This window comes from Clupea harengus, chromosome 16, assembly GCF_900700415.2.
Source record: "Clupea harengus chromosome 16, Ch_v2.0.2, whole genome shotgun sequence".
Taxonomy (NCBI): Eukaryota; Metazoa; Chordata; class Actinopteri; order Clupeiformes; family Clupeidae; genus Clupea; species Clupea harengus.
This window is the reverse complement of record NC_045167.1, coordinates 24007543-24020593: the sequence shown is the minus strand read 5'-3', so window position 1 is coordinate 24020593 and position 13051 is coordinate 24007543.

Here is a 13051-nt window from a genome sequence, read left to right as displayed (position 1 = left end):
ATAACCAAGCCGGATGTACGTTAGTATGTTTACATAGCCTACAAAGAATCCTTTAGGCTACTCTTGGCGGGCCCTGCTCCAGCAGTTATAGGCTACCATGGCGAAAAGAAAGGCAGAGCAGGTGCCCCAGAAAAAGGTCTGCCTAACGTTTAAACATGAGTGGCTAGATGAAATAGTCCAAACTGACACAGGTAGGATACAACTTTCAGACATATTTACATTTACGAAGAAAGGAGTGGCGTGAACTGCAAATTCTGCTCGGAGGCAAAAGCGAAAGGAGAGTTCGCTCGTGGAAAAACTTAATCCGAGTGGAAGCATGATTACCCAAACCGTCATCTGACACAGAAAGTCCATGTAGACGCATTGAAAACATTAAGACTTAGACATGGGAACTCTATCAAATTCTCACCGAAGATGCTTGTGCTTTACATTAAGTTTCGGGAGCAAACCGTTTGTGCTGAAATCATCCAGCTTTCAGGATGCACTGCAAAAAAAAAAAAACATCCTTGATGCCATTACCAAGTTCTACGCAGATCATGCGCTAGGCATGAACAAAATGGTAATGTTTACTTCAGATGGTGCTTCTGTCATGTTAGACATAAAGGAGCGGCTGCTTTACTGAAGCGTCAGGTACCGCACCTGACTGAGCAACACTGCGTGGCCCATAGGGAGGACTTGGGAATTGATGACGCATGGAATCCCTATAATGATAGAGGTAGAAACGCTACTCCGGACAGTATACTCCATGTTTTGCAGATTTACCTTTAGGAAAAATGACACCACGTCAATTAAATAGGCCAATAATTATTCTTAAGCACTGCATTAGCATTTTTCTTTCAATGAAGTTCCACTTAGATGTTGTACCTGCTGAGAAATGACTGAACACCTTGGATACTTTTATATATATATATATATATATATATATATAATTTTCAGTCATAACCAGTGAACCAGTCATAACCTCCCTAAACCTTATTGAAGTTCAACCAAAGATCATTTAAGTTCAACTAAACTGACTGGTAAACACCATCATTAAAAATGTCCCAGTCCAACCATTATAAAGGATATTGAATAAATATCAACCTTTTAGACATATTGATGCATTTGCTGTCATCTCTTTGAATCCCCTATGGCTAACGCAGGCTCGTGGTCATTTTCGCTAGGTTGCGTGGTTGCGAACTGCTCACAGTGCTGAAATGTGCGCTCAGAAAAAAAATATTTGCTCAGTGCTGAAAAAAATTAGAGGGAACATTGCAGCTGACTATCAGTTTTTGCACTGAACAACTTTAGTGATCTTACTAACTACTACTACTACTACTACTACTACAACTAATAATAATAATTATCAAAATCAGTATTATGATGAAGTACACACTAATTAAACTGTACGTATATACATGGTGTAATTCCTTATATCATCACTAACTATGAAGGATACAATATGCCTCCTTTTCATTTGTTGCTTTGTTCTTTGTATATCAAGACAAACAGTACAACTTGTGAAGTCAACACTTACTCACCAGTTGTAGATCTTCAGAGTGTCTCTGGAGAACTGTCTCTTCAGCTTCTGAGAGGTTGCTTTTAAGCTCCTCTCAGCCTGAGTCAGCGAAACACGTGGGTGGAGTGTAGAGGTGGAACACGTGGGACAAGTGTGAGGGTAAAAAAAAACGTTGCTTTTGTCTCATTTGTGGCAAAATCCAGCAGTACCTGTAATTATTTTTTTTTCAAATGTATTAAATCTAGGGTCTTATTAAGCATTATTTAAGCTATTTGTGTAATGGACTTCAGCTGTTAAATTGTACGACATCACCATTCAATTCTTAAAAAATGACAGAGAGCAGAAAGGAAGGTGACCATTTTGCCAGTTTTGCACTGTAGGATAAGCAGTCACATTTCACTGAGGCACCATCCAGGGTAGCCTCTCTAACTTAACACTGAACACTCCAGTTGGAATTAATTAATACATAATATAAATAACTGAAGGAAATTAAAATCTGGTGTCTCAATTAGTTGGTATAGTATACCTGTTTTGTTACGGTGTGTCTGGTTGGGAGGTGCAAAGAAAAGATGTTTTGTCACAATGTTTAACATTCTATTGTGTTTCCGTTGTGGTTCGTGCGCTTCAATAAGTGTTTTCATTTCAAGTTGTCATTGTACGAACTAAGCCTTAACTGTCAATTCGCGTGACCCTTATATAACTATAAATAAGACAAACGAACTAATCAGTTCAGCCAATTCAAGCGTATTATTTAATGTTCGTGTTATCTACAGCTAACCTGCATACATCTGGACCTTAACAAGGCATCGTTGGTATGTTTTATCCTTTATTGTGAATTTTGTGAGATACAATATATGTTTATTTAACCTATCGTAACTGTATGCAATGACTATATGTTTATGCTAGAATTGATTTGTCTATGTCTTTTGTAAATTTCAGTTTTACACTTCCTATCTATTATCATTAAACCTGTGGACTACGTACATCTTCAGAGTCGTGATTTGTAGGAAGAGTTTAGCTGGCTGTCAGCGTAGAGCTTACCGAAGACGGCACAATACCTGTTGTATAAAACAAGCAATATGCCAAAAGTCAGACTGGGGATGGTAAAGAATTCCCCACAGTTGTGATTTGGCCATGTGCCACAGGTTATCACAACCATGATTCATCCAGTAAGGGATAATGTATAGTCCGCCAGTCAGTATCGGAAAATAAATCCAGATGGGACGACCAGGAATCCGACGCGCAGCAGAAGGATCGTGATTTGTCTTGAAAGGATTTATTTCCCGATACTGACTGGCAGGCTATACATTATCCCTCTTAGTATACCTCAACCTGCCAAAATACCTTTATTTAATGCTTTTGTTGCCGTTCGTGACATAACTTTAAAGTTTCAGGTGTTGTGTAGCAATCTATTACCAGCTGACTTCAAGTTACAGTGAATTTCCATTATGTTAAGTAAACTGACTATATGCAGAATTATATGAAAGCAGTGTATTGGAAGCACAAAAGCCGTTGCCAATGGCAGTGGTCATTCATTTTTTGCAGCAGTCAGTAAAAAGAAATATGAGACCACTGAACTTTGGGTTGGCCCATTCAAATCAATGGAACGTTTTGCAACATTCTGAGGAGCCGTGTAATAATCTTAATTATAACATGTTACCAATTCATTATTGGCTCTAAAACAAACAGTGAAAAGCTGTAAATGTTTGTTTTGCTATGTCATCCGTCTTCTGTCTCAATATTGTAGTGCCAAAGACAAAAACCACACATTCATTGCTACAGATTTGTATCTGTTCTCAAGAAAACTGTTCCATGCCGATAACAACTATCATGTCCCTGGGTTTTACAATACACAACACAATAAGTCCTCTCACATGTAGCATCATTTAAGCAGTAGCCTAGGCCTAACTGTCTATATTCTATTGGGTGTATCATTTAAGATAATACTAGCCAAAATATTAGAACATTTAGAAATGGCATCTGAAATTACATTTTCATAGAAATATATTTGGATTGTAGATTTTGGATTGTTTTCCTTTAGTTTTGAAATGCAATATCCATCTTATAGTAGCATAAAAACTTGCATATATAGTTAACTGCAAACTGCATTTGTTTATTTCGACAACCCAGCAATACACAAGAGAGAACCAGCAAACATAACCCTGTAAGCCACACTCTGTATGACTCATACCTGCATTTGAGGTCCTGGACCCACCAAAATATTATCAATCAATAATATCCATAACTTATTTAATTTATTCATCATTTGCTCATAAACATGAAGTGCGATTTTGTGTGGGGTACAGTTGAGACGGTACCAGAGGCGTAGCTATAGGGTGTGCAGCAGGTGCGGCTGCACCTGGGCCCGTAAGGTGTCGGGGCCCGTAGCCGAGCCCAAAGACATACACGCGTAAATTAACGGGCCCCCTGTTAGGGAAGATTGCATAGCGGGCCCACCCTCGATCCCTGTATGGCGTCAAATTGTCTCGGGTCTGCTTATGTTCAAATGCGCGCTATTTTGAGAGAGATAGTAGTGTCAAATGCTATTTATACACCTGAAAGGGCAAACTTATCTCAGTCATGGTTGTGATTATTTTTTGAGAAAAAGTAGCAATTTATAACAAAATCATATGCTTATCCTACATACACTATAGAAACTATCAAAACACTATTCAATTAAATGAATAAGTTCTTATTTTCTTTGGTATTTTTGTGATTAGCAATGATGATTGCTGGGTAATATGTATGTTGTTGTCCAATGTCAAGTCTCTATTTGATCATGTGACAATACAATACGCTATAGTTAAACCAATTCTGATAACCTTATTGCTCATTGAGCACTGCACAGCACAACTTTACTCGTAACAATGCCTTTTAAGCACAAGAGTGGAAGTAGAAAAGGGCAAGAGAAAAAAGAACAGGAGGAGAAGGCGGCAAAGCTGCCTAAATTAGATTATTTTGGCTTTTGAATTGCCGTCAACTAGTCGCCAGCCCACGGAGTCAGCAGTGCAGCAGTTCAGCTGGGATCAGAATCGCTGTTTCTGCCCTCAGTGGTGTGTCAGCAACCGTGCAACAGTTAACAATTGTTACGGTAAGAAACGTTCCTGCTGAGAGTCAAACAAGACTTAGTTCATTGTGTACACACCAATCACTTCTGAAATATGTAAGGTTGATTAATTAAACACTATTTATATCGATAACAAACACCTTTGATTAACGTTTTCTTTAGACGCGGTTGTGGAAGTAGGGAACGCTACGATTTTTTTTTTTAGCGTTCACTAGGGTGGCCCTTCATAATATCTTGCACCTGGGCCCGTCGTTACTACGTTACGCCACTGGACGGTACCCTAGTACAGTTGAGACACCCATTGATGGTGACTGACCAAGCATTGAAAATACATTAAACTTTCTTTTAAAAGACAACTGGACAAAATATAGCACAAACATAAATCCATACAGGCTACAAAACATGGCCAGCAAACACTCACATACACATACACATCTACATATACACACACTGCATAACTTTTTAATTGTGTCTCAACTGTACCCCGCTGACCACCTCACGCTTTTCGCTAGATTATGCAATGACCTTGCATGGCATGATAGCATGGAATATGTAGATTTATAGTGCACGGAATAACATTTGCAATGCTTTAAGTTGTGTTTGTTGATCACGTATGATTAATAACATATTCATCGTAGAAGAGACATGATAAAATCAAGATCTTAAATTGGTAAAAAAAAACTTTCGCTGATATTTCCGTACGGGAGATGGGTTAGGTGCTTAAATTTCCCGGGATCAAAGAGGTATGTGCAAACTAAAAATCACGTCTCAGGATTGCTGCGCACTTAAGTTATTTCGGGTGTATCAACTGTACACATGTCTCAACTGTACTCAGTCTACCCTACTGTAAGTAAATAACCATAGCCCCCTCGTGTGCGTCTCATGTTCATCTAGTACCGAATAGACGCGATGAACGGGATATTTTCCCGTTGCATACACCCCCATCGCACTCAAACAAAAAAGAATATTGTATTAATTAGCCTATTAAGTATTGTATTGTGTTAATTAGCCTGTTGTTAACCTTCCTTGCTAGTCGTAGTCGGCGATTACAGGGGAGACTTTTGTTTACTGCTCCAGGGCCGAAGTGTTCTGTATTTTAAACTCCGGGGTTATCTCCCTTTCCCTTCGGTCTGCGGTTGATGAGCAAATTAATGGCAACTTGATTTGGCCCGAGGATTTATTCTCCACACTGGTTGCACAGAGTTCAACGTTACAGCAACATAATTTTGCTCCGGTCGCTACATCTGATCTATCCGTGTGCATCACCGTTCTATCTTTCTCTCGCTCCTGGACAGTATCGTCAGAAATTGCACATCAAAAGGCACTTGCCATTTAAGTGAGCTGGGCAGTTAGTGGGCTCGACAGGTGTCTGCATGATATTGCCTTTAAGTAAATAATCATAGTCCCCTCATGTTCGTCTTATGTTCATCTAATTATACACAGTTTATCATATCCCTAATCCCTGAACATAACCTTGACTTCCAACATAGTTTATAATGACCTCAATTAATGCAAGACTGTGCCTATAAATTAGGTAAGTATTAAGACTATACTCACTAAGGACCCAGAATATAAAGAGGGGCTGACAAGATATGAATACTTTCAGAGCAAAAGTGAAGTCACCCATGAGATGCAATGCACCCTGGGATTAAGGATGGACACATCATTGTGTCATGGAGCTGCTATTAGTCAGCAGAATACGGGTGTCTAGCGTTTTGTATAAAGAGCAAACCACCCCACTGTCATATTCGTGCCAGTATCCCTCTGCACATGGTAAGTGTTTTAAATTATTTAAATCAAAATGAAATATATGTATTATAAATACTATATGGATTTACAAATTAACAAGTAATTCTCCTGCAACTCTCAGGCTTTTCTGATTACATATGAGCTACTACATAGAGATATAACTATACTTCAATCCTGTGCATCTGTCTGTATTATCCCTGTCAGATCTTGAACTAACATATATTGATTGTGCTATTGCTCACTAAAACCTGAATACAGTCTAAATATTCGCGCCCATTATATATTTTTTTCAGCACATAAAGACACCTACTCATCTCATCCAACGAACTGTCTCACCAGAACTCCAGCATGGCTCTCTCTAAGTAATCCATTATCAATTTACTTTTTTCATGTTGATTGTGAATCATAACCAGCCAGTGTATTTGGTAGGAGAGTGTCTGGGCTGAATGTAATATATTTGATTGAAATACAAATGATAACTCGAAGGGCACTCGGAGAGTGATGACCTCTGCCAAGACTAAATGCCCTAATTCGCAATGTTGTGGATCCGCCCTAAGACTCAGATCCACTCCAAAATGTAATGGATCCTTCTTTGGAATTAATTAATTCAATTTGGATTAATTTCTGGCCTCCAAATGTTATCCATGTTGTTATAAGATTTCCTTGACCCTAGCAACATGTGCTGATATAAAAGTAAATGATATACCTTTATATTTCACATTTATATATGTGCTTATTAATTGATAAGTGACAGTGTCTATTATAGTTAATATATAGTGTAGATGCGCTTCATATCACTTTTGTCTGACTAACACCTTTTTTACCCTTTTCTCAACAGGACTCAGCAGACATTTATGGATGTAGCTATTCCATCTCTCAAAAGAGGAGTAATTTCATTCAATGAACTTGCATGCAAACTCCTCGTTACCAATGTCTCATACATTCTTAAAACTCAAGTCATGTTTGAAGAACTCCGTAATATAATAGAGGCATCTCAGAAAAGCATGGGGCAGTCAGAGAGGGCAGCTAGCAGTGAACTGTACAAGATAGACACACATTATGAGGAACTCACAGTCCAAAAGGGAGTCCTTGAAAAAAAGAAAAGAGAGAGAAAAACACAGAGAGATAGCTTGACCGTACAATTGAGCCAGTGCAGGGAAACGTTAAATGCGTACTCCAATTCTTTGGAACGGGCCAAGAGGCTAGCTCGTGACGCTCAACACCGGCTTCAGAGCGAAGAACACAAAATGAGGGAGTCACAGACACTAAGAGATGCTGGTTATGGACTATTGGCCCTCCCTATAATTGGGTGGATAGCAGGTAAGATGTCTTCCGTCATGAGCCCTGTATGTTTTATACACAAAATGATGCAAATAATGTTTGAAGATGTTTCAGTTCAGTTTCATCTGAACAGTCAATTAAATGGGTTTGTTGTATGATTGTTAAATCTCTTTTTTTTTAATGAAAATTAATTCTGACCTTTTCTAGGGCCGATCATGATTGATGTTGGTACTACAGACTATGACAACGCATCCTACGCGGCAAGACAAGCCACTGCAGTGGTGCAAAGCGCTGAGAGAGACGTAACCAAGTTTTCCTCAAAGGTGTCCAAGTTTACTTCCGACATTGAGAACATGAATAGAAAAATCAAAAACTTGTATTGGGAGATAGAGGGGGTTGACCGCGAGATCTCAGACATCAAACAGCAGCGCACTGTGATGGCTGATATTCAGGTTAAGATGAGGAGTTCTGTTACTCTTTTGGGCAGCTTGGCCAAAACCACTAACGCGGCCGAGCTCGAGACACGTCACATCATGGTCCTGGGGTCGCTGATGAAAATCCTGGAGCATGTGTTTGCACTTTCCGTTAACTTGCTCGGAGACCGTTTCTACAACGATGCGGAGCTGAAAGGTCTCATCACGACTCTGCAAATGAATCAGCACAAACTCCAAGCGCTTCCTAATGCAAATGAGAATGACTCTCTAGATTATTTCTCTTGAGTTTTTCTTACTTTTCTTACCTTCTCACATACATTTGCCTCTCGAGTTTTGCCTGCAAGCTTATAATGTGTGTCTGTAATGTCTGGCACAGCTAATGTATGGGTCGACTGCTGTTGAAAAAAGATAAATAAAAAAGTGGTGTCAACAGGTGTCATTTTTTCTCATCTATTTTTTAACACCATTAAAGAGCAATAACTAATAGGCTCTTGCAGTAAATTGGGAATATGAATGAAAGTATTGTATGTAAAATATCTACATATATAGCATTGAATGAAAAATAAATGATATTTGAGAATGAACATTATCCACCATGTGTATGATTCACTTTGGAGATATTAGTTAACAGTGGATATCAGTTAACAGTAGACAGCAGTGAAGAGAGATTTTCAGTGACTGTTTTCCTACTTAATTTCTGGACGTTTTATCCAGCTATGATGATGGCTTAACCTACAAACGTTTCATTTGATCCCTGGATATGCTTTATACAATGTTATTTCTCTAAATGGAGAGAATCATGTCAATTCATGAAAATATATCAGTCAGTTAAATACAGATGAATGATTTTCAGCATATGATAGCTATGGATGTTTTATTGGACAGGAAGGTAATATCTAAAAGAGAGGCCCAGAAAATATGCATGTATCCCGGGTTTATGAAAGAAAGTGTGGCACAAGACAAAAACTCATCCGTTCAAATGAACACTGGAAAACTGTCCCAAGCTCTAGTCTGTTTGTGTTAACTTAGGGTGCAATAGATAATATAAAATATAATGGCCAACTCTAAACAATCCCTGGAAAGGAATTATAGGGTTATGGTTAGGGTAAGGGTTAGGTTAATCAACAAACTTGGTATTTAAGAGATTTTCCAAAAACTGCAATAGATAATATAAAATATAATGGCCAACTCTAAACAATCCCTGGAAATACTCTGATCTGAACCGTCACTCTGTAAAGCTTTAGCAAGATCTATTTGTAATCTTTGTATTCTTCTTTTATTCAGTAGAAACAGTTTGGTATGATGATTATTTACGATGTTCCAAGACAATTAAGATGAAGTTTGTCCACGGACTAGATCTGGATTTCCAGTAATATCGGCGGCTATGAGGGACAAAGTCAACCAAAGGCCTTCATTAAATTATATTTGTTCAGTCGGATGCGAAGGGGGAGATTTCAGACTGACTATTCAGAAAACTCTGAGTTGATAGATATCCATTCAAGACATCAATTATTTAAGTTATTCATTCCAGAAGGAAAATATTGAAACCCTCTCACCAGACACGTGCACAGGAGGGGGCTAAGGTTTGCCCTCCTCGACTGAAGTTTCCCCTCCAAAGGAAATATATATATTTTTTAAATAGTATTGCGCTGCAGAACTTCATGTAGGCCTAGATAAAATAATCACGGAATATGTGCGCACGGGGGAGGGGGCGTGGCGGCGGCGGTTAGTGATCGACCCTGACAATTTCAGAGTTTCAAGTGATATAGGCAGAAAATTAGTCCAGGGGGAGGGGGCGTGGCGGTAGCGGTTACAAAAATGAACGTGTTGCCCCTTTTTTCCAGGGCAGAGCAGTGGCCCTTCAAAATTCCTGTGCACGTCCCTGCCTCTCACAATCAGCTTTAAAGGCCAGTATGAGACTGAACCATGCTCATAAGCTTTTGAATGTAATGTGTAATGATTCAGTCAAGAGAACGTAGAATTTATTCCACAAAGCCAGCAGAGTACAAAGTCAACTTAGGAGAAGTAGGCAAAAACCAAACAGATCTAAACTGCATAACAGAGGAATGAACTTTATAGAGTAACAACAGCAGATTATCCAACAATGCTACCCAAACACTGGCGGACACTGAAGGAAGGGAAAGCACAACCAATCAGTCTCTTGAATGAAGGATGGGTGTGGCCTTGAATTGGGAGCAGGTGCTCATAGTTAGGGATGGAAATCGAGATAGATTCCTTGGAATCGTTAGCCAAAGTCCTTTATGATTCCGCTATCGATGTATGTGCCGTTTGCGCATAAGCGATGACGTCACGCACACGCTGCTTTGTTATGTTTAGGGTCAGCCACACCAAACATGTTTCTAAAAACGTGACGCTAGCAAAACTATTGTTTCCTATGGTACGGCACGCCTTTCGTGTGCGCCTTTTATCCGGCGCGCGTTGCTCCTGGCAAAACAGCCTGCTGTTTGGCCGGCACGCTTTGCCAAGGCGATTTAGAAGCGTCTGTGCCTTTAGAAACGCGTCTGGTGTGTTCGTACCCTTAGACTGCAGCCAGCATGGCGTCTAGGCAGAGGCGTTCAAAAGTGTGGTTATACTTCATGCGAGAAAGATGACCACAGGGCCACTTGCAATGTTTGCAAAACGTCTATTTTGTCAAAGGGGGGAAATACTACCATTATTAAGAAACATTTGTCCATACAGCATGCAAGAACTTTGCAGGAATGTTGCGTTTTTGAGCGCTACGGAGTGACGATAACGTTAATGAATCTCAACCAAGCAACAGCAGCGCGGCTAATGTTAGCGCTTCATCTGTTAATATCGAAGGTAAACTCTAACAGTCTATTGTATTAGTGCCATTGGTTTAATTGTGTAAACCAGCTTTCACTACTTGTTTATGTCAGTTTTATTTTTAGTTCAAGGTGAATACACTTTTTTTTTTTTTTTTACTGTAATTGGCATGTTCAAATATTATTTAGCACAGCGGTTCTCAAACTCTTGTATATCAAGGACCCCTTAACTGCCACAAATTAGACCAGGGAGGGATCCCTATTTGAGATTTTTGAGTTTAGATGTTTTATTACAAAAATTGTATGAAACCCATTACTAAATCAGTAATACACTCCCTAGGCTATGGGTGTCTGGATCCCGCTTTGAGAGTTTGTTGACCTATTCTTAGGTTTGTTTTTGGTTATTTAAAACATGTAAATGTATACATACATACTGTATATGCTGTGCATCATCTATTCAGAGAATATTATATAAAAGAAAATTAATAATAAATCAGTTTTTTTTTCTTCCTTCCCCAAAAATAATTACCTTGGATAAGGAAGTGGTCAGTCCAATCACCTTTTTGTTTCCTCACCACCCATGAATCCCCTTAACCTGGCCTGAACAGAAGAAAACAAGGGCCTCACACCTAGGCTCTTATGACAGCTAGGTGAATGGAACTCTTTGGGCTTGGCTTGCTCACAGTGCCCACCCTCCCCCTCTGACTTGAACCAGGGATTGTGGGGCAAACCTGAGCTAACTATCAGTAGGCCTGTGTGATAACGTCTGTGGGTTAGTTAATTTGTTTGTGCCCAGAGAGCCCACATGGGCCCTGCATGGCATGACTGTCAGTGGGCATGTGTAGGATTTCTACAGATCTCTTCAAAGTTACTTTGCCGACTCAGCTGACTCAGTCCAGTGACAACATTTAGGCCCCATGCAGACGGACTCTAGTTTGCCTGAACCCGGGTTCATTTTTCACACCTATTTCACACCTACCCACTTTTTACATCGCGTGCACATGAACCCAGTGAATCCGATTGACTCAGCTATAATACATCCCCCACGCCTGTTGGTGGCGCTTTGGTGCTACAGACAACTGAAGAAAACGGAGAAGAAGACAGGAGCATGCTATCAAAATAACATATGACAGTAGTTGAGCTCCAACTAGCAACGTTTAGCTTAGCCGCATAGCCTACATTTAATCTGCACAGTAACACATTATGGTGGTTTATAAAATCAGTGGTAAGAGCAGACTGTAGGTTAAGCGAAAAATAATTATATTTGTTATTGATAATAAAGAGTTTAGAACAGTGCAACAAAGCAATGTGCAACATGACATGTCTGAGTTGTTTAAATGCCTGTGCTTTATGGAGATGCTGAGCTTGAGCAGGAGAGACCACAATGCAAGTGCTGTGGATCCTGAATGTTTCATGGTTTACAATTGCTTCCAATTTCATGGTTTTATTACTAACAACAAATGTAGGCTATTGTTGAGGGCTTTGTCCTTCACGTACTGTAGGCTACCTCTGAAGTAACGTTAACGCTAGCTAGTAGCTATCGCTATCGTTGTCTGACAGGACTAAAGCTAACGTAACATTCATCTGTTTTGAAACTTCCGTCTATAATAAAAAATCTTTTCACGTCAGATTTGCTCATATAGGCTATTGCTGACACTTTTAAAAACTGTTTTTTGACAAATGGTCTGATGCAAATAGATTAAACAGTGATAGATTAAAGTGTGGCTTGTTAATGTCATCCCTTTCCTAACAACAGATAGATAGATACATTTGTATTAAGCCCGTTAGGGAAATTCACGTGGAAAAGGAGCAAGGTAATAGGAAGAATATATTTTTTTAAACTGGAGAGCTGTTATAACTGGCTGCCAAACTCACTGCGCCATGGCAAACTATTCAGTTATTAAATAATGCCGGTTGTGTCCGTTGTTCTGGCTGGTCTAATGATGCGATCACGTGGGGCAATCCGATTAGGTATGCGGATAGCGTGCAGACGAACACCAACAGCAATCGGATTCGGAGGTTACTCACTTTGGACCCCCGATTCGAGGGAGTGCGGATACAGTGTGCGGATACAGTGCGTTCGTCTGCACGATAGGGCTATCCGGACTCGGGGTTCACCGGGTTCAGACAAACTAGAGTCCGTCTGCATGGCCTCTTAGATGGCCTACAGGGTTATGTTTGCTGGGCTGTCAAACAAAACAAATGTTATATTTTTTCAGTTAACTATATATGCAAG